The sequence below is a fragment of the Sceloporus occidentalis genome, unplaced genomic scaffold, assembly GCF_023333645.1.
Source record: "Sceloporus occidentalis isolate IW3139 unplaced genomic scaffold, rSceOcc1.0.p SCAF_221, whole genome shotgun sequence".
NCBI classification, from domain to species: domain Eukaryota; kingdom Metazoa; phylum Chordata; class Lepidosauria; order Squamata; family Phrynosomatidae; genus Sceloporus; species Sceloporus occidentalis.
In genome coordinates this window covers 281,516-305,129 of record NW_028317201.1, presented here as the reverse complement: position 1 = coordinate 305,129, position 23,614 = coordinate 281,516, and the positions used below count along the sequence as shown (strand labels likewise).

The 23,614-nt window shown below is 41.0% G+C and overlaps 2 pseudogenes; both read left to right on the top strand.

The window, feature by feature from the left end:
• Positions 1 to 1,988: 1,988 nt before the first annotated feature.
• Positions 1,989 to 3,065, top strand: LOC149277015 (protein FAM118A pseudogene; annotated as a pseudogene).
• A 1,568-nt stretch (positions 3,066 to 4,633) lies between these two features.
• On the top strand, positions 4,634 to 5,668 carry LOC149277014 (protein FAM118A pseudogene; annotated as a pseudogene).
• Positions 5,669 to 23,614: the final 17,946 nt, after the last annotated feature.

The window sequence follows — 23,614 nt, the reverse complement described above, 5'->3', positions numbered from 1 at the left end:
TGATTTGTGTCATTTTTATATATGTGTGTATGCACATTTAACTTGCTGTCCTAAATTGGCAGTTAAACAATTGCTTTTTTTTTTCAGGCTTTGAAACAAGTTTTTTTGTGTGTTTTTTTTTACGTAGTTTTGGGACAGTGCCTCTCGACCACAGCTGGGTATCTTCAGCTGTCTAAAATCCGTGCCTACCTTAACGTTTGACTTCCATAGATAACTTGTAGCGGTTTTCCTTACTTACAGTTACCAGGTTATTTAATTTCACGGCTTCATAGAAAACGTGCATTATTGATCGGTCCCTGTATGGTCAGCATGTGCGGTGCTTTGACATTTTTCTTAATAAGTTCTCTAGCTCTTCCAGTCATCCTCGTAGCAATAATTCAATTCCTGATTCACCGCTCGATGTTGAGCTATCAGGTGTATTACAAGTTAAGAATCGCCTTGTCTTCCTTTATTCCAATGTAAGTAAAAGCTTTCAGCAAAGATATATAGAGTAGGCTTGTACATTTAGTTTCATATGTATTAGTTCATCCGTAACAATGTCAGAAAAGTGAGCCACAACAAAACAAACTAAGGAGAAAGTTCAGAATTGTTGTTCACGCTCTCTCTACCATCTCCGTTAAACGTTTCCCTGGCTCCGCTTTTCCGTCTGCATTCGTTTTTACTTCCGCAACAGGGCAAAGCGTCCGCAAACAACCTCTTCCCCATAGGGAAGTACTCTGAGACCGCTGAAGAGGAGACATGGACGCGTTATCGGAGAAGGTAGGGAAGAAACAACAAAGGTTTCCCGAAAACAAAAAGCCCACCAAATTTCGTCCTAACCAAAACAGCAGGAAACAATTAATTGACCAAAAACGAAACAAAATATTTGTATAAATTTTGGTCCACATGCACATGTCTAATGTGGATCAATATCTGTATGCTTATAACGTGTGGTTTGTCAACACAAAACGTTTTATATCTCCAGGAAGAGGCTGGATTGACATTTTTTTAGGATGTCTTTTTTTATTATTATTGTAATGTCCATTTTTTTTTTTTTATGGAATTGACTTGATTTCCAGAAAGTAAAACTAGTATCCTCTAGCAAATTGTTTTGATCTAATGATGTTGGCAACTTCAGGGTTCAATCCTTCCCTCTGCCAGGTCCATCTTTTACATTCCTGAATTTGGTTGACATCTGTCAAAATTGTGTGATGCCACACATCCCCCCTACACTTTTTGTCATTGCTGAAATCTTATTAAACGTGTTACAATCCTCTGAGCTTCCCTTTTGTCGTAACATCTTTGTGCACATTCAATGGGTAACCAAAGCTTGACATCTAAGAATGTATAGGCAACAGATTTGATCTTTGATCATTAAAGGTTTGTTCATATTCCACATCTATATTTTTAAGTTGCCTTAATCAATGGGAGTGCTTTGGGCACACGTAGCTTTTGCTGAGCCAGCATTAAAGAGGATACCTGTGAGGTTCAAATTTATGACAGATGAAATGAAATAAGCTAGTTCTTTTACTCTGGTAATAACCAGTCAGTTGATTTTTTTATTGTTTATCTATTTAACATTGCAACTCTACCCAATAGTCTATAGCCTTCCAAGGCTACAGGGAGAGCTTATTATAATTATTATGGTTTATATCCCGCCAGCATCTTACACAGCGCTTCTTACAGTAGATACATTCAAAGGGTCTGACAAAACTGACAGATGAAGACAAACCATTACATTAGGTTCAGTAGAGAGCCCAGAGGAATTTACTTAGGGGTAGAACCAAAGTTATGCTTTATTTGTCTTGTACAACACACGCTAGGGCTGTTGGAGAAAACAAAGTAACTTTGCAGCAGGTTGTGTTGCACAGGCGATGATGCAATAGGGATTGTGACGCAACAGAGTGACAAGAGGTGGGACTCAGAGATCACCACACATCAAAAGAAGCAGTCAACTGAGCTGTAGGGTTACCTCTCTTCTGGGCCAAATGGATTCAGGGAAAAACACGATGAAAGAAACAACTAACAAGAGTGAACTGAAATCTGGGTTAATGCCACAAACTCTCACCAAGAAGCACCCAGGTAACCTTCTGATAGTTATTGGAACTGGGGTGAGCGCATCTGCTCTTCCGGGAATCCGGGCATTGACTTCATGGCGTTCATGTATTGAAGAAATGATTGCTGTCGCTGAGCAAATCGAAGTGTTGCACCCCATGGATGTCTCAGAGCTCCGGAACAATCTTCGGGAGAACCAAGATCTAATGGTTGTCGCTCATGATCTTGTCAGGAAGATGGCACCACGTTCTGATGACAGTAAGCCCAGTTTTTTCCATGACTGCCTACCAGAAATATTTGAAGACCTGGAAGTTCACATTCAGAATCCTACGGCCTTGGAGTCAATCCTTAGTCTCATGGAGAGAGGGGCCATAGTCCTTACTACCAACTATGATAACTTGCTAGAAGTCTATGGACAGAACAAAGGGAAACCGATGGAGTCTCTAGACTTGAAAGACAAAGCCAAGGTATTGCAGTGGGCACGGGGCCTAAATAAGTATGGTGTTCTGCATATCCATGGCCTGTACACCAAACCCTGCGTGATGGCCTTGGATCCATTCGAATATAAATACTTAACCCAAGACTTGGAATTGATGGGGACTTTAGAGAATTTGTACAGCACCAAATGCTTCCTTTTCCTCGGCTGCGGGGATATCCTAAAGGACTACGTCTTCCAAGAGATCTTCCTGCGCAATGTGTACAACAAAGTAAATCTGGAACACTTCATGCTGGTTATCAAGGAGAACGAAGACCACTTCTTCAAGCTCCAGGCAGATATGTTACTGTATGGCATCAAACTGATAACCTACGGGGATACTTTTAATAAGTTTCCTGAGTACGTTAAGTGTTTGTCCTCAGGATTATGCAACCAAAAATCTTCAGATGTTGAAAATTCCGAGGAAGTGCCTGCATCGCCGTCCAAACCAACTTCTGCGGAAATTAAAGGAGCCGAACACAGCCAAATAAGCAAAGTCAAGAAAGGTGGAGTGTTCAAAATGCTTGTGCATAATAAAAAGGAAGCATCGCAATAAACATCTGTATCGCTTGACTGTGTTTTGGGGGGATGGAGGGTAGGGGTTGTGGTGGGCATTTAAATAGTGTGAAAAAAACGTTTATGGGAGAATTCTGAATTCAAATTCAAAGCAGATGATCCTAAAGCAGTTTCCATCAGGTTTTATGATAAGTTGGGGGGCATCTAGCATTAAGGAACATGGGGGTGGCGATGAACACAATGTAACTATTAATACAAAGTAACAGATATTCAAGAGTCGATGCGGCTGCAAATTTTCAAGTGTCTGTAAGATCGCCTCCGCTGGCTGCTTAATCATTTTAAAGCGGCCGGCCTGCCTGCACCATTGCGCCCGGTGCCTCGGTGAGGCTCTTCGTCCCGCCCCTTTAAAGATCATAACCATACCTGCCCCTAAATTAACCCTAAAGACCCCATTAACCATAACTGCCCCTAAATTAATCCTAAAGACCCCATTAACCATAACTGCCCCTAAATTAACGCTAAACACCCCATTAACCATAACTGCCCCTAAAGTCAGTGTGGCAATTTTTTTGTTTGTGTGGTAGCGGAGGGAGTGATTGCATGCTAGGGAGCATGTAGCTGGGCCCAAGGAAATGCTTGGGTAGGGTTAAACGTTTTCAATATAAAATATATTGGCAACAGGGTCTAATATTGATTTATATATTGGCAGCGGGGGCTACTATTAATATTTATCGGAATACCTGGAGCCTTCCCTTGTGGGACGCGGCCAGGACTGCCCACTGACGTCAGCGGGCGGTCCCGTGATCTCGGTGGGAGTTCCCGCTGGACATCAGTGGGAGTTCCCGCTCACGGCAGCAGGAAACAACCCTATTTAAAGGGAAAATGGACGGGGAGCAGGGCGTGTCAAGACCCCGTGACAGCATCCCGGAGGATTTGTGTCTTGACCCGGAGAAGCGGCGCTTCACCCGGCAATCTCCGGGTCAAACCCAGAGAGTTCCCAGATATGGATATCGGCAGCAAGCAGGGTCCAATATTAAAGAATGAAAACTAACTGCCAGTTCAGCTGTTATTTTGAAATCATATGTCAATCACGGCCTCTACTTCAAAGAGAAAATTACATATTATGTAGTTAAAAATGCATGTCTAATGCAAACACACACACACACACATATATATGCCACCGAGTAGGAGGTAAATACTAGGACAGTTCTATGCCCATTATTATTCTGGGTGGTGGGCCAATGAGAAAACAAACCAATATATAATAATTTTCTGTACAAACTGAGTTGCTTATTAGAATTATTATCTTTTATTTATATAGCGCCAACAATTTCTGCAGCACTTCTTACAGTCCATACGTACAAAGGGTCTGACAAAACTAGAAGTGATAGACCAAGACAAACTGATACATTAGGTAACGAGGGCTGTTGGAGAAAACAAAGTAACTTTGCAGCAGGTTGTGTTGCACAGGCGATGATGCAATAGGGATTGTGACGCAACAGAGTGACAAGAGGTGGGACTCAGAGATCACCACACATCAAAAGAAGCAGTCAACTGAGCTGTAGGGTTACCTCTCTTCTGGGCCAAATGGATTCAGGGAAAAACACGATGAAAGAAACAACTAACAAGAGTGAACTGAAATCTGGGTCAGTGTTACAAACTCTCACCAAGAAGCACCCAGGTAACCTTCTGATAGTTATTGGAACTGGGGTGAGCGCATCTGCTCTTCCGGGAATCCGGGCATTGACTTCATGGCGTTCATGTATTGAAGAAATGATTGCTGTCGCTGAGCAAATCGAAGTGTTGCACCCCATGGATGTCTCAGAGCTCCGGAACAATCTTCGGGAGAACCAAGATCTAATGGTTGTTGCTCATGATCTTGTCAGGAAGATGTCACCACGTTCTGATGACAGTAAGCCCAGTTTTTTCCATGACTGCCTACCAGAAATATTTGAAGACCTGGAAGTTCACATTCAGAATCCTACGGCCTTAGAGTCAATCCTTAGTCTCATGGAGAGAGGGGCCATAGTCCTTACTACCAACTATGATAACTTGCTAGAAGTCTACGGACAGAACAAAGGGAAACCGATGGAGTCTCTAGACTTGAAAGACAAAGCCAAGGTATTGCAGTGGGCACGGGGCCTAAATAAGTATGGTGTTCTGCATATCCATGGCCTGTACACCAAACCCTGCGTGATGGCCTTGGATCCATTCGAATATAAATACTTAACCCAAGACTTGGATATGGCCAGGACTTTGGAGGATTTGTACAGCACCAAATGCTTCCTTTTCCTCGGCTGCGGGGATATCCTAAAGGACTACGTCTTCCAAGAGATCTTCCTGCGCAATGTGTACAACAAAGTAAATCTGGAACACTTCATGCTGGTTATCAAGGAGAACGAAGACCACTTCTTCAAGCTCCAGGCAGATATGTTACTGTATGGCATCAAACTGATAACCTACGGGGATACTTTTAATAAGTTTCCTGAGTACGTTAAGCGTTTGTCCTCGGAATTATGCAACCAAAAATCTCTGTATGCGGAGAATTCTGGGAAAATGTCTGCACCGCCGTCCAAACCAACTTCTGATACTACATTAAAGAGAAAATTAGATGAGCCGGAAACAGCCAAGAAAGCAAAGTAAAGGAAGGTGGCGTGTTCCAAATGCTTGTGCCTAATAAAAAGGAAGCATCGCAATAAATATCTGTATCGCTCGACTGTGTTTTGGAGGGGTGAGGGTTATGGTGGGCATTTAAATACTGTGGGGGGCATCTAGCATTAAGAAACATGGGGTAGGGATGAACACAATGTACGGTAATTACTAATGCAAAGTAATTGTATTCCAAACAATTCTGGAGGGCTAGTACATCCAGCTCATGGGCCACCAGTGCAACAAAAAGGTTCTAAAACCATGGACCAACTCCCTGTGTGTTCACAAGATGAAGTCCATAGAATGTTCCAGGACACATAATCATTGTCACTAATATGTTTTATTTATTATTTCCACGGGGTCCAACATCGTACTAAAGGTTTAGAAATACTGATCTACAGGAAACTAGGTTCAACCATGCATAAGCGTCACACGATGAAAGAACGACTCTGGAAATAACATATTTCTGTTCATACGTTAACATGTTTTATTTAAAGAATTACAACTGCATGCAGTATTCCATCAAACGACAATCAAGATCATTGTCTGCCGTGAGACATATAATACTGTATTAGGTGGTTAGTTGGTTCACTCATTAATATACCTTTTTCAATTTTGGAAAACGTGAGGACTACCAGAAAAAAATGACAATGCATAATTGCAGGTGATGTCAAACAGATCTTGAGTTACAGTTACGCTCTGGCTGGATCCTTTATGTGCAACATCTCTGGCAATCTACGCAGGCACTTGCAGAGCAAGCAATAGAAATTCTGGGTCCACTAAAAACATTGTAACAATGAAACTAATCACGTAAGCCTGACACGGATAAAATCCAAAGAACGTGTATTTGATTGGCTATAAAAAAAAAAATTAAATAATATTTCCAACCCAATTTTTTTTGCCGTACACCACATCGTCTTTCCCATGGTGTCACAAACCCCCCTCCCCCATCAGGACATTATCTTTGTCATTGAATTCCCGCTGTGGATGATGTCAAGTGTGTCATTTACCATATATTTCAATTATATAACACATGGGCAATTGACTTTCATATAATTAGATCATTATTGACTCAAGATGTTGCAGAGTCAAAAGCAAATTGGAGTCGTTACAACACATAGCAGCTTGTCTACAATAATGACCTTTGGCAATTTTTTATTATTTTTTATTATTAATAGATTGCATGCTCTCATGGACAGGACCCTCTTCTCTCCCTGTACCAATATGTCTTACGTTTGCTCATGTTATAGTGAAAATTGTTTATTATTCATTTTAAAATTCCAAAATAATGCCCCAGCGGGGGCAAGGGTAAGTTACAACTAAAACCAACCAATCCCGTTCCCGGGATCAAAAATACCCTTTTTACCCCACCCTAAAACATCACTTTTATTAACATGTTTGTTAAAAGGTATAACCAAAAAAGATTTTTAAAAACACCAGTGTCACCCGTCCTACCGTAAAAGGTATACGTCACTGTGACATGAGGGCAAATGCCCACAGTCGTATAACACTAATAGTATCACATCATATATACTGTTGATGGCTGCAGTCCTAACAACAAGAATAATTGAATTATGACCAGTGACACGGGCTTATTAAAAACTCAGACAAATAGCCCCCCCCTGCCATGTTTGGCTCCTCAGAGCTTCATCAGAGGTCTGGGCTAATGGCTTCCAAAATGGAGACTGTTTGGCCTTATATCTCCTTTGTTAATGACATCACGGATTAGGGGAGGGAACAATCATATCCAATGGTTACCGATATATTAGATGTGTTGCCAAACCCAGCCAATTGCTTTAAAGGTAACTAAGCATGACATCACCCACATAGTCCAATAGAATGCCATATTCTCTCCAATTCCCAAAGGTGAACAATCAAAGAAATTGACTGACAGTTATTCTCACCAATCATTGATGTTCCTTGCCGCTCAGAACCACTCCTATTACTAGATCCCCTACCCGTTGTAATTCTTATTACTCACATTACACCCGGTTCACCAATACAAGTCGCTGGGCAGCACGGTGGCTCAGTGGCTTACACCGTTGCACTGCAGCACAGGGGTCCAGGGTTCAAATCCCACCAAGGATACCGAAATCCATCAAGGCACCATATCCAAAAACACCAGTGCAAATTATTCATTTTAATAGTCCAAAAATGATTTTAAAAATATTGGTTTTGTTTGCTTACAAAGTGTCTGAAATGCAAGCAGGGTAGTGAGTCATATTTTTTTTCTTATTGTATTTAACACAATCAAACACAAAAAATAACTAATGATTAGTAATCAACATGTAATTGAAATGATAATAAAAGGCATTATTATGCTTATATCCCTTATAGTCTTCTAAAAATAAGTTGCTGTGGGTTGTAGTTACATCATCTCACCACTGTGTGGCACTGTATAGCTAGAGGTATTAGCATCAGGAAGAGCTTCTGCTGCTCTACAGATCTCTGTCCAGACAGTAGAGTATTGGGGACAGTTCTGGAGACCACATATCTAGAAGGATATTGACACATTGGAGAGGAGGGCGACTATAATAGGGAATGGTTTACAGGATAAAAATGATCAGGAAAGACTGAAGGATCTGAGTGTGTGTGGCTTGGAGGAGAAGGGGTGTGATAGAAGCGTTTAAATATTTTAAGGCATTTAACAAAGCACAGAAGGGGAGTTTATTTCAAAAGAGGATACATATTAGAACAAGATGTCATGATGTAAAACTAGAGAGGCTTAGATGCAATGTAAGGAAGTTTATACATTATGTAGAAGCTGGTTGATAAGTGGGACAGCCTCTCAGGAGAAGTGGTAGAGGTTAGTACAGTAAGGAATTTAAACACGCTTGGGGTGTATGTATATGTTTTTATGTGTGTGTGTATATATATATACATATAGAGAGAGAGATCTTTATATTTATATATGTATGTAAGTATGATTGTGTACTTGTGTGTGTGTGTGTGAGCATGGATGTGTACTTTTGTGGGTAAACATGGATGTGTAATTGTGTTAATGTGTGTGTGCGCACAGATGTGTAATTGTGTGTATGTGCGAGCATGGACATGTAATTGTGTGTATGAATGAACATGGATGTGTAATTGTGTTAGTGTGTGTGCACATGGATGTGTAATTGTGTGTGTGAGCATGGAGGTGTTTACAAATGTTTTATGTTGGAGGGATGAGGGGCAAGTGGAAAAAAAGGGGCAGACTAGCTGTTGAAGTTGGGGGGCCCGGGGTAACTTTTCGCATCAGGGCCCAGTGGATTCTATTTACGCCTCGACTAGGAACCAAAATGTCTGGTGTCCTGGCAATTCTAAAAATAACTTGAAAGAATTACAAAAGAATGCAGCACATGGGTAACATGCTCAAAGCTGGGTGGCACATGAGCAGAAGTGGGTATGATGTCATCAAGTCCGTCTCTTTTGTCACCCACAATGCTCTTCTGACGCATACTGTGTTAACAAGCCTCTGCTCCCGTTCAGCTGAGAGTTTGCAACATCTGTAAAACCATGAAGCGAAAGTCATGTCTATTGCGATCCTTCTTATAAGAGAAGTTGCAGCTTAACAGCTGTAAAAAAACCAAAAAGTGTCAAAATAAGCAACTCTTGCTTTTGAGAATGGAGCAGAAATCTCGCAATACATTCTTCCCCAGCTTTGGTGCCAGAAGAAAGGCCACATGGAATGAAGACACAATGAGAATTACATCTAAGGAAATGCGAAGGCTCCATTTATTTTTTCTTTTTCACTGGCATTCATAATCATTTTCCAGAATTCTGAAGATTTCAGCTATATTTGTAATGTTGTTGGTTATTTGAAATAATCAAAGCACTTATCTGTAAAGTATTCGACTCTATGAAATATTCAAGCCGAGGCCCCTAATTAGTGACCTACAACGCTTTTTTTTTTTTTTTTCATTTTTAAAGAATAACCGGACAATCAGATGGCGTAGAATTTATGAGATGGGTTACGGAAACAGCGTGACACAATCACTTCAAGGCAAAATAAATTAACCTACATCCCCGTACGGCAATCAAGTAATGTGTAATCTATATGCAAATTGTGTCTTAATGGATTAAAAGAAATGTTAAAGCCAAAAGTTAACTATCCACTCGTGCGCTAAAGATGTAGTGAGTACAAAGAACAAAATGTATGCTGATTTTGGGTGAGGGAGGTGGCTCTCATTAGGTAAAAATGCAATACTAATCATTAGCAGAGTGCTCGGTGAGCTCTTAATGGCTGCTGAACTTTGGCTGTTTGCTTTACTGCTTGATTATAACATTTTGAGTATATATTCTCTATCTACCTTCAGGGACAGGCCAGCATCTTCTGGCTCGAGGGACAGGTGAAGCCAAGTAGCCCAATCAGCCCCTTCCCCCCGTAATGTACATACTGTATGTACACATACACTTACACAGATGTACACACTCATTCTAACACACATACACATACTTACACGAACATACATTTACACATACACGCTAACACACGCTTACACACTCATGCTAACACACACTACCTCCCATACACACTTAAACACTCATGCTAACGCATATTCTCTCTCACATATTTACACACACATTTGTGCTAAAACACACCTATACATACAAATTCATGCTGACACACTTACACCATTCACGCTAACACACATGCACATTCATGCTCACACACTTACACATACACACTCATGCTAACACACAAACACAGTTATACATACACTCATACACGCATAAACTTTAACATACATACATTCATACATACATACTCCCTTAGCCTCTAACTCATTCACTCCCTTGCCTCACTCTCAGCTTTCTTTCTGTTGTCCATACGCTGTGCAAGCAGTCTCACTGTTACCATGGTTATGTGACCATGCCGCAATTTTAGACTGGCCTGGGGGGCAATAGCATACCCCTACCCACCTCCTTATTGCTGGTGCTTCAAATGCACTTTTCCGTTTTACCTATCTTTGCACTCACGTTTGTACTCGTTTTTGCTTTTCACTCAACTATTACTTTTCCATCAAAATAGTTTATGAAGACGCATCTTTTTATATGGCCAGTTCTCCAGAAGATTGGTTTTTATGGGGGGGTAGGTTGCTCTTCTGGGCTCCTACTTTACCTTTAAGATTCCTGTCTTCAGAGGAGGACCAAGAAGATCTGACCCTTCTACAGCCTTCTGACCAGGGAGCAAAGGAAGGGGTTGCATATGTCCTCTGGGAGAATGGCCCCAGGGGATGTAGATTTGGGTCCAGTGATTCATTGTGGACCTCATCTGTACCTCATCTGTAAGAGTAACATGGAAAATGCAGCAACTTATGGAAACCTTGTGATACCCCCTGTGAAGGTGGAATAATTTATTTAGTAAAATATTTTCTAATTTGACTACCTGTTATCTATGTGGGGGCTTGGTCTCGGGGTCACTATTCTGGGGGATACCGTTCGAATCATTGTTCTTATTTGCATGGAACTAGAAAAACAACATTTACCAGTAGAGGGCACACTAACCTTCAGTATAGTCTGTGTGCCGTCAACTCTTAAAGTAAAGCTTATTATCATTAGGATTACCGGTTAGGCAGCTGACCTCTGGAATTCTGCCACGCTATGCATTGTGGATGAGATGTAGGATACACAGATTGTGAACCTGCAGAATATATTATATGCAGATTCAAATGTTACTCACTGCTGTCACCCGTTCTTTTACAGCTGAAAAGGAACATATTTAAAAAATGTTAGTTTTAAATGAATGTTTTTAAAACTGTTCGAGTCACATTTTGAGATGTTTTCGTTAATATGTTTCATTGTGCCAAAAAACTCATTAATTTAGGGCAGGGTTGTGCCGTAATTTGTCATCATAAAAATGTTGGTCTTGAAGACCACGTTCCTCCCTTCGATGTCCTATTTAATTTGCATCAGTAGAATCGTAGAATGATGTTAGAATGGCGTTCTTAGTCTTGCAGGATACTCCGCAACAATTGATGTAAAGGGTATATGGTCTTTAATTCCCAAATGCATGACATAGGCTGGCATTGGCCCTTGAGGGGTTAACACAAGGGCCACATAGTAATTTTTTCTGGGGCGGCACAATGTTTTGCGATGTTACACTCAATGACCTCAAATCTACTGTTTGCCAACGTGAGATGCCTAAATAAGCATATAAAATGATATAATTATTCTGTGACGCTTCAGTTGAATACCTATTTATCATCAGCCAAGACAGAAACCAAAATGTCCTTTACTAAAACTAAATTAAATAATTCAAGAATAAATATTTATATTTTTCTTCTGAAATCTTTCTGGAAAGCATTTGGAATAATTTGTTCAGGAACATTACTAAACAGAGGAAAAGTAGTAGTTATACTTCTGCCAGGGGGGGTAGGGGCAGGGTAACTACTACTGCCTAGGGTAGTTAGTGGGGGGGGGCGCTAAAAGCTCTAGGATTGACGCTGGGCAGGTGACCATTTGATTAAAAGAGCTTGAGACACTTGCTAATGCTTTTTCACTTGTTTTACTTGTAATTCCATATACAGCCACCGGGGTGTCTATAGTAACCATTGGGTAGCATTTACATAAAGACTGGATCCTTTTCTGATTCTGCTTTTTTGGTTTTGTTCTCTGCATTTCCCTTTTATAAGTCTGTTTTGGACGAGTCAGAATAAATAAGCACCTGAACAATCGACTAGAGACTCATTCTGTCCACTTCTTCCTCCATAGGATCTAGGAAACCTAACTACCATCAGCGTTCGGGGCCATGCCTGTGTGGCCCCCAACCTCAATGAGGATCTGTAGCTCCCATCCCCCATTCCTGGTCTCTCTTGAAAGCCAACAAATCTATTAATAAGGTTTTAGACTGAATTGGACAGCTGGTGGTCTGCAAGGTATATAACAACTTCCATTATATGTTTTTGATTCCATCCCTTGGTGTTTAGATACGTTATTGCGTTAGGTCAACCATCTTTCTTGTACTTCTATAAATATAATACGGATGAACATTTTGCAAGGAGGTGGGAAGGGTTGGTCAGTCTACAGGAGACGCTCACGTTAGTGCGAAACAGACACAGTTCTGTCAAACCATTGAGCGAGTGATTAAGTGGAAGCCAACAAGGAGCGTTGATGTGTCAGAGGCTCAGTTTACTGCTTATTAACCATAACGGGGTCTTGTTAATGCGTCACGCTCGAAACCCACTCACGCACACACACACATGCTATTCACCCAAGCAGACATAAGTGCCAGTCTGGGCTTGTGGCCAAACAAACAGATTGGTACACAAAATAAAAGGTGAATTCCCAGCACGCCTCTGGGGGCTGCCAGTGACTCCCACGTCCTGAGACCACAAGTCGAAACATTTCCTAACATCTGCACTCACACCGCCCTCCGGCAGCTTAATAGAGGTAGAGTGGATGTTGCCAAGATTTAGTACCTGCAGCTAGAATAGCGGAATAGCCTCCTCCGGTGGGAATGTGCACTGAAAATGGAATATTTAACCATTTAAATGCAGTTTTGGAGCAGAGCATTGTCACCCAGATCTCAAACTACTCAATTTCTATCCTCCCCCTATTACAATAACGGAGCGCTCCAGGCATTCTAGAATGTGTCAAAAAAACATAATTTACAGTAATGATTTTGTTTTGTTTTAGGGATTTTGTTTTTCGCATTGAATATATATTTTTTTTTTGCTAAAGTCATCAGATCTAACAGTATGTATTGTAAAAATATTGAAACATAGGCAGTGATACCTAACGATGCACACTGGAAGCAGAGGAAGAAATTCCACGGAGGAAAGTGAGGAAAGAGAGATAGGGGGGCAGGACATTCCGTATTCATAAATAGGACCCCAGTGGGTAAACACATTGGTCCAGTAGATGGCAAGGAAGAAAATGATTTGGAGGCTTATGGAGAATGGCCAGGAGGAATACAGAGATATAGATTAAAGATCCATTAAACTTTAAGAATATTGTTAACCAGACCTTATTTATATGAAAAAGTAAGGTTTGCACTCTCAATATTTATCCTACAGCTTCCAACAGTATAGGCACCGTCAACGTCCGATCCCCGCTCTGCCATTACCAGTCCTGGTAATTAATGTTCCTTGGTGTATCATGGGACGCCGTTGGCTGTGCAATTTACCCACGGATAATAGAAAATCAATCAACAATGTGTGTTCATTGATGTTGGCGTTGACTAAAAACAGTCATGTGTGGCGACAGGGACAGTCGATGTTTTAATAGCAGAATTTAGTAGCCACAGGACTAAAGGTCATGAACAATTATGGGTTAAGGTAGAAATTTCTCATGATCCCTAATGCATTGATTCAGAAAAAAAAGTGTTACTTTGTAAATTAGCGGGTGATGGATCTTTCTAATCCCATTTGGGCACCGTAAACACAGATTGACGAGGTCCAGTTACATGGCTAATTCTAGCTCGTAAATGAATGTCGATGCATAACACGAATGTTTCAAATGCCAGTTAGTTTATGGCAACCTGTCTTCCTTTCTCTACAGTGCCTGCGCTAAATCTCAGCTTGCAAAGGACCTACTGCCGGAACCTTAGGGCCACAAAGCAGCTATTGGCCAAAGGCTAGTGCTGGTTGATGCCATCATTCATTCTCTTGCCAAGGCTGGCAGCCGGAACCACCTCCGACTCAGAGACGCCATTTAGTGGACAAGGATGGATACCACTATCCATACAATCTTCCCCCATATACATCGACCTGGCCGGCGGCAGAATTGTCTTCTTGCATGCGCCTACTCTTGGTGCCTCAACCCCTAAAAAGCACAAAGTCAGAGATAACCTCTCCCTATTTACAACTTTGAGATAAAAAGCTGTTTCTTAAGGGGTTTATAAAATTAGATTGGTGGGTTTGGACTTTTTTTCTGATTTAAATGGTTAGACGTCCAAACACCAAAGGACCCCAATAATTATGGATTCATTTTGTGGCTTCATGTTAGTTATCATTCATGGTCATTAAAATGTGAGTTTATTGCATTTTTGCATGTAATCAAATCAGGACATCGCATATAGGGGCAACCCACGAAGCCTAGGGGCCTTGAAAATGCAGTAGAGGCTCGCATGGCTCACTAGAACCTATACGTTGTTGTGCATCCCCACAGCAGCCCACCATTACCCCCACATATCCAGTGCATGTGGGTGGTCTTATTGATACTGTGCTTAAAGCATTATGGCCAGTAACGGATAACTCATTACATTACATTCATATAGCACCAGCACATTCCATGGCGCTGTTACAATCAATGGAATAAATTAAAATCAAAAAGGAGACGAGGACACTGCTCTTGTGAGCTTACAATCTAGTTGGTGGTTGAGGGAGAAGAGAAACAGTTGGAGCGGTCCTGTGATTTTTCTGGGTCATGCAGTACTGTCAGCAGTGGGAATTTCCACTGGTGTCCCATCAGGTGGGAATATACAAGAGGGCTCCGGCCGTAAAATAAGGAATGGGGTCTCTCTGTGATATAGGACACCAGCTGCTTGCCACCAAATGACTCCATTCATTGTGCCCCCTCTATCTGACCTCACCAAGTTATATCAGCTGTTCCTCCTGGAACAGAGAGGCAATAAAAAGGGCTTACAATCTGTCCATGTGGTATCAGCATGGGCTCCATATATTTATATTTAAATATAATATATATATTATATATATATATATATATATATATATATATATATATATATATATATATATATATATATTATATATATTCCGGTGGGAATGTGCACTGAAAATGGAATATTTAACCATTTAAATGCAGTTTTGGAGCAGAGCATTGTCACCCAGATCTCAAACTACTCAATTTCTATCCTCCCCCTATTACAATAACGGAGCGCTCCAGGCATTCTAGAATGTGTCAAAAAAACATAATTTACAGTAATGATTTTGTTTTGTTTTAGGGATTTTGTTTTTCGCATTGAATATATATTTTTTTTTTGCTAAAGTCATCAGATCTAACAGTATGTATTGTAAAAATATTGAAACATAGGCAGTGATACCTAACGATGCACACTGGAAGCAGAGGAAGAAATTCCACGGAGGAAAGTGAGGAAAGAGAGATAGGGGGGCAGGACATTCCGTATTCATAAATAGGACCCCAGTGGGTAAACACATTGGTCCAGTAGATGGCAAGGAAGAAAATGATTTGGAGGCTTATGGAGAATGGCCAGGAGGAATACAGAGATATAGATTAAAGATCCATTAAACTTTAAGAATATTGTTAACCAATAATATATATATATTTATATATATATATATATATAATATATATATATATATATATTATATTTAAATATATATATATTTATATATATAACAAATATTCTATATATATTTTAGATAGATAGATCATTTTTGTTGAATCTTTACACTTTCTCTAAAGGTGGAGTTACAATTCATTTTTTTTAATTTAGCCACAGTTTAATAAATAATCTGCTGATTTAGTTAAATTTTATATTTATTAACGCAAGATTGTCCATGAAGATTTCTTTAAAGCTTTACAGTTATTAACATGGATTTTTATATCCCGGGGCCGTAGAAGAAAGAAATCTCAGAAGTCATTAGAGAGTTTGTTTTTATATTTGTTACTTTGTCTCTATATATTTAGTAATTATTATACAATGTTGCACCGCTGTTTTTTTTGGTTTCTTTTTACCTTGGTTTCAAACCACGTGCGTTTCTTGGATATACAGTATATTATATGTATAAATATATCATTTTTAGGTGTCTTTATTTGCCTAAATATATAGAGATTAGATCCAGAAATCGTCTGTTCTGCATACACAGTATGGCTGGGCTTATTGTATTTGGGGTCCCTGCTCTCTATAGTATATATATATATATATATATATATATATATATATATATATAGTTGACATTGTTACCTGGTGGACACCACGTGCCCATGGCTTGATGTACATCAGAAGAACCCATAGGCACAAATAGGACTTAAAAATCACTTAAAAATGGTTTTGGCAGAAGAAGAAAGAGTAAAAAATTGTGAAAAGGGGTACATTTGATCTATGTCCATTTTGGTACCCTAAGTTCATGTAGAACATGCGTGAAGCTAGTCCGTCACATTCCAGAAAAGAGTAGAGACCCTCTGTGACAATTACGGTCCCTCTGTGTGGCTTCAATGAGGGGGATCATTTGTGGGATTCATTTTAAATATTTGGAGGGCTTCTTTAATTGAACCTACTGTGTATTATAGCCCTGTGTGTTACCGCTATAACCCGTCAGTTTTAAAACGCCGACTTTTGGCCTGATTAATACAGACATTGTACCCCCTGCTGCATTATACAGAATATTGATATGAAGAGGAATTCTGTGGGCAGAGAGAAATCAGCACGGACATTCTATGGGCTTTTGATGCCAACCGTTCCATATTTAGACCTTTGGCCCAGGATTTATCTTCATCAGCATGGACCAAAGTACCGTACTGCCTGCCCCGATATATCGACAAAGTACCCTCTCTGCTCCTGCAGTCTCTCCCATGCAATTTACCCCCTCCTTACCTCTTTAATCATAATTGCAAAGCTTGTGCCCCATTGAAATCTTCCTGAGAATGTCATTGCCATGCATACAGAGTTAGGCAACCTCCGCCCCATTGACACAACTTTCTGACTGGCTGAGTGTCATGGGAGTCATAGCCTAAAAGCAGCTGAGAAGCTTGTTGTAAACATGCGCAGCCTGGGAGCTGTCCGTCTAGGCCCACATGCCGTCATAGCGGCACTCCCAAAACACATCATTACAGTCACTTGATCCCTTCAAATCTAAGGGGACACTGAGTAATCCCCCCCCAGCGTGGAGGAGAAGGAATATAGTAATAAGTTACTCTAACTACACGTAGCGCATGATGATATATAGAAGACATATATTTAAGGTTTATACAAACCCAGAACTAAATTGGCAGAAGAGCTTGCCATCTAATCAAAACATTATACAAATAATACAGCCCCATGCTCTGCTAAATGTTTAAGGGTTAAACCTCATAGATGTCACTTTACCAGCAACATTCTATATACATGGATCAAAGGGGCTATTTTTGTAGCAACTGGTGTTGGAAGGGTTAACTATTCCACTTAGCAGAAGGGTTAACTGCCCCCTGCTCATTCCTCTGGCGTTCGGAGTGTTAAGGGCAGACACCGAGTGACCTCCAAGGGTGCAGGGCTGGAAAGATACTTAGGGCGGAAAATAACTTGTCATTTGTCTAGGATGCGTGGTCACAGCTGCCAACGCGGTGGGATCTCTGGGTCAATGATGAGAAAAATCGGAATATCGTGGTCGACGAGCAATTTTGTGGGACTTAAGCTCCCGGGAACCCATGATATAGACTGAGTCAGGTACATGTGAAGGCTGTACACGGATCCCGCTCAGTACACGTCATGAAATCCAATTCTGTTCGGAACCAGATGAGCAGCGCAAGACTGCTCAATCAGCAGAAGCCTTTCCTACGGGGGGGGGGGGGGCGACATGCATCGAACTAAGAAGTCGTGCGGGTCAAGGACTTTCTCCGCTTAAATTGTTATGTTATAGGCTACTGGTTAATGTCCTGTCTACCCATTGTACAACGCTACTGAATATGATGGCGCTATAGAGTGTAAACATGCGAGCCGGGCCCTCTTCATCTAATGAATCGGTTTGTCTTAGTCTGTTTCGTCTTGTCAGACCCCTTGAGTATATGTATTGTATGAAGCGCTGCGTAAATTGTTGGCGCTATACAAATAAAAGTGGCAACAATAATAATAATAATAAAAAATAATAATAATATAGAAAACAAAACAATAATAACAATACATGTTTTTTCTTACGGGGAAGCATAAAAACTGACAGCAGAAGTAATCGGCTTGTAGTACAGATGCTTAGAATCTCTGAGCACCAGACTGTGAGTTCTTTGGACGAGACATTTCTTTATTCTAAATAATTAAATACAAAAAGAAAATGTGCCGTCGAGTATAAAGAAAATGGATACAGCCGTATCGGCCTCAGAAAACAATTAGTTGTTTGTTGAAGGTGAAAACATTTATTGGATCAGCATAGAGAAAGTTGCATAATGGAGAGACCGCCGAGTTTGTTTGTTTTTTTATCTAAAGAAGAGACCTCCGAGGTCCCAAAAACATAAGTGCATCTACATTTTTTTTTCTTTGTTGGTCCAATAAAATGTATCGCTTTCGACTAAAGCTTTTGCTTTTTGAGACTTCACGCGCAACGTGAAGGATGTTTTTGAAAGTTCTGCTGGCCTTTGCTGCTTGTTTGGTAGCCATGGGACACGTGCCTCCTCTTCTTTGCTTTTAGACAAAAAGAGACAGCCAAACACTTTCACATTGAAGTCTATAAACTGTTGGAGACAAAAGCATCTCTATGGAGATGTTTCCGAATATACCCAGTTACTCTATTGTTTCTGTCCAATTGGAAACACCAAGTTGGAACTGGTTTTCTGAGCAGCGTGAAGCAGATAAGCGCTCTACATGCAAGCAATTTGTAAAGAAAACGAGAGTCGAAAGACTCGTGATTTTATGCAATCGGAAAACCAATCGTCTTTTTTTATAGCCAGATTCAAAGCTTAAAAAAAAGAGATTTATTTGGCATTATGGGAGAGTTTGGGTTAGATTCCATATGATGGGCAAAGCTAGATACACCTTACAGGGTATAGCAGGGGTGGAATTGGAGCCCAGATATACAGAGGAGACTCATAGGGTACTATATATGACTATATGGACTATATGATCATAGCACCTGGGGAGGGTATGGCTACTTTCAGCCCCATGACGACAGTGTGAAGCCCAAACACTTAATACAACCCCATGTAAAAGACACATTCTCCAAAGTGGACTACATGGAAAGTCCTAGAATGATCACAGAATGGATCCGGTATTGGCGTAATAGCTACTTTTAGTTCTTGTTCAGCTAGACATTGCGTTGGCTGCATGGGGAACATCAAGCAAAGTCCATCAGCAATCAGACATACCGAGTGGCTTGCGCTCCTATAGAAACCAGGGGATTACCCCTCTTTCCATTTACTAGACCCTGTTTCCATTCACTGAATACTCCTTCCTCTCCGCTGCTCGCATTTACCCCTCTATCAGCAAGTGACAGATATGTTTTCTCCAACAAGAACGTGGAACATCATGTACTGAAAGCGGAACACGCAGAGACAGAACGTTCAAAATACTGCAGCATGTGGCAGCTTTTTTATTGTTCAAATTCATATAATATCACAACCACCCAAAAAGAGGTTTAAACCGTGGAAGCTACCGCTGAGACCTCATGGCTTGTGATATTATATATCAGCTATTGATCGAAAAAGCGTATGAAGCCCCGTGCAAGAATGAATGTTGCGAAGGAAGGGATATCCTTCACAGTTCTTCTTCATCTTTGTAACGGGAGTAGGGTGGCTTCACTCATGTTACCATGACAAATTGTGACTCAAATTTAGTCGCCTGTGCAATTCTTTACAAGACCCAGTAGAGGCTGCCAAGGTTTCATCCCAAGCTGCTCAGGAAAAAACAATGAACCCAACACACTTGCAGACACCTTAAGTGACTTTATTTTGGCCAAAAAAACTGGCAATGCTTACTAGGTCTTCTTCAAACCACGCCTAGCAAAGTCAACATTTGGGATGGAATAAAATCTGGAATTTACTAGGTCTGGCTTCTGCAAGACCAAGAAAGGCCCAAACGTTGACTTTATTGGTCCAATAATGCCCGTGAACGCTTCTGCAGCTACAAGTGTTCTGGGTTTATTGGGTGTTCCTCAGTTTCAAAGGGATATTAGCAGGACCTCCACACCGGTTTTAGCAGCAACTGTATCAAGTGACTCAAGACTTGCCCCACCGTTGTGGACTACCACTTCCAAGACCACCCTTAACTCTCAACAGGAGGTTGAGGAGACCGTCATGAGAATAGTAGTCCATAGGACTTGTAGTGAAACAGATGTTTTTTGTCTCGGGCAGAGAACTAGATGTATTGTCAGCTATATATTTATCACTCTTATAAATATAATGTATGTGACTCCAAGGACTACATATCACACGGGGTGGCCTGGAGTGTGAGAGGGGTGTCTTGCCCACATGGCTCCAGCTATCAAATAGTTAAAATGAAGGAGGTTATATTTAAACTGTGGAAAAGCAATAATATAGAGAGTGGGGTGAGAAAAGAATTCGGGTCGAGTGGGATGATGGAATTAGGTTGAATTATGAATGCTTTAAGTGGACATCCATATGACACTCAGAAGGTCACACCGTGAAGATCAAAGCTGTAAGAAGATGATGATGATGATGATGGTGCCTTTGTAACCTGTCATGCAAACATGAACATGCATCATGTATAATTACAGACCAGATCGGCTACTCAAAGAGTTAAAACAGTCTTCCCTTTAAATTTCTTGAGAACAGACCTTCGCCTCCGATCCCCCCTCCCGTCCGGTTCTCACTTCTCTTTACTGCTTTATACTCCACTTGAGAAGGGCCCAAAGCACTTGAAAGGCCTCTACTTAGCATCTCATGTTGTCACGCTGGAGGGCTCTGGGACTGAGCAGATTAAAGAGAAGGGAGGGGTGCTCAGGGCCTTCTTAGCTCCATGCGCAGCCCTGTATTTTAGCTACAAGAACTGTCAACTGTTACTCACACTCAAGGGGGTTTAACCCTTTTTGCCTGGTCTTCAAGGCTAGAGATTTTGATATCATTTCCCCCACAAGAATTAAAACATGGCGCCTATTTGGCCCTATTCCTATTCCGTTTTCATGTTTCTTTCACACCTTTTCCCTTTTTTAACTTAAATCAGTAAAAACCCTCCTATTCTGAAAAGCTTACACTCTATTCTCCCAATACCCTCAACCTACATCCTGAAAAGAAAAAGCCTCCGACTACCGGCCGGGCTGAACCAGGCAGCAGCCCAGAAACAGCGGCAAGAAAAATAATTTGCCCCAAAGAATCCGTCACGCCATGATCATGTAACAAGTTCGACGTTCTAGAATGTGTTTATCACGGAGACAGCAGATAGAATTCTGAATCCTTCATTTAAAAAAATATGCATTTTCTTGATGATCCCATGATAGAATTTTTGGATATTTATCATTCATCCATTGTAACCATGCCAAGTGCCGCCTACGTTGAAAAAAATAGGACTTTCTAGATTGTATTCATTACGAGGTGTTTTATTTCTCTTTTGAACAGGTTCCATGGAAGGTACTGTCATTAACCCTTACAATGACGCGTAGACGAGCATCATATTGCATCTGCATTCAATGCGTTGTTCGCCCTCCCTGGCATTCATGGGGTTAGGATCAGAGATTTCGAAAAGAAAAAAAAACAAAAAACAGGACAATAAGACACCAAACTCTATACACAATCACTGCTTTTCAGCTCCTCGGCCCAGCCTTTTTCTCCATCTCCGCTCCCTATTATCCCCTGCTTAGGGGGGGGGTGGCAGGGCGGGAAGCTGCAAGAATAGGTGATTAAATAGGCTGGGGCAAGAGAGTCCAACAGAAAAAAAATTAACCCTGCTCAAGAAAGGCACAAAATATCAGAGAGTAGCTTGTATCAGCGATACAACAACGAAGAAGAGTACAAAAGAGGTATGTGTGAAAGTTTTTGTTTATTTTTGAAGTTTGTATTTACTTTTTTAAACTATTTTTCCCCCATTACATTCTTATTATTTTGGAAGGTGACCATTTTCTTCTAGGTTTCTTGCTTTCTTCGTCTTTCTGTGTTAGATGGTGGGGTTGGTGGGTGGAAAGTGAAGAAAAACTCGGGTCTGACTTTTTTTTTTATTATTACACGCGTCTTTAAGATGCTGCTGTGTGATATGTAAATGAGGTGCACTCCTAATTTTGGCCCCTCCCACTTGAGTCATAAAATTAGTTGTCGAACAAACTTTTTTCAGACACTTCTTGGCAATAGAGGAATGTCTTATATATAAAAAAAAAAACGGGTCTATTCTGAGAGCTTTCGGATATAGATATTTTGTAGGAAAGATGGCAAATCAGATTACATTTCCATGAACATTCTTAGGATTGTGGCCCATAAAAAGGTCCATGGCCAACTGTCTACTTGGGTAAAGCTCAGATGGGCAAAACCGAGGTGTATCGTATTCCGGTCGAACTGGGGGAAGTATATCGAGTTTCAGGATTCTATAGGCTCCTTTACGTTAGGTTTTCTTTAGAAAACTCCTGAAATCCTGGTCTGATATTAGTGACCCACGAGGACCAATATTTAGAGCCCAATTAGACATAACCAAGTTAAAATTCCTGTCTCAATCCTCTTTTTCACTATGGACCATAGATGTCCTGCTGTAACAGCTGTTCTTGCTTGTCTGTGAACCCAAGTGTCCACCCCAACTCGTTGCCCATGCAGGACCTTCTGTGTTCCACCATATATCTGACCGAGAACATGGAACCATGTCAGGGAAGTCCACTATTGCGCGGAAACACATCAAGCTTCCTCATACAGGACAAAGCTTCTGTTCTAACTTTCACTTTCTTCCCATTATTCATTCTGTCCCCTTTTACACACAAAAGCACTGTAGAGGAGCGTCCAGACTTGCTGTGAAGGTTTATCTCCTCCTCCTCAGTGTGGAAGTTCTGGATTTTAGGGGTAAATTCCATATGTGTGTATGAATGGGTTTTTGGGGGTCTCAGCAGGTGACTGTCGACGCAACTGTTAGCTTGCGATGGGTGCCAGCAAGCCGTGGGGGGAAGGGGGACGTCTATTAAAGTCTGACAGTCTGACACAGTGCTCTTGTCTCTGCATTCCTCTGTCTTTGCTGAGGCTAAATTCGGATCACAGCCGTCCAATCACATCAATGGAAGGGCAAAGGAGGGGGAAGATGGGAGGGGGTCATCAGAACGAAGGCCTGGGTATGTGTAGGTGTCAGGGGTCTTTCTTTTGCTGTCACTTTGATGGTGGTGGATACAGTTTAGGAGAAGAATCCTGATTGCAAGACCCACAGAAGGT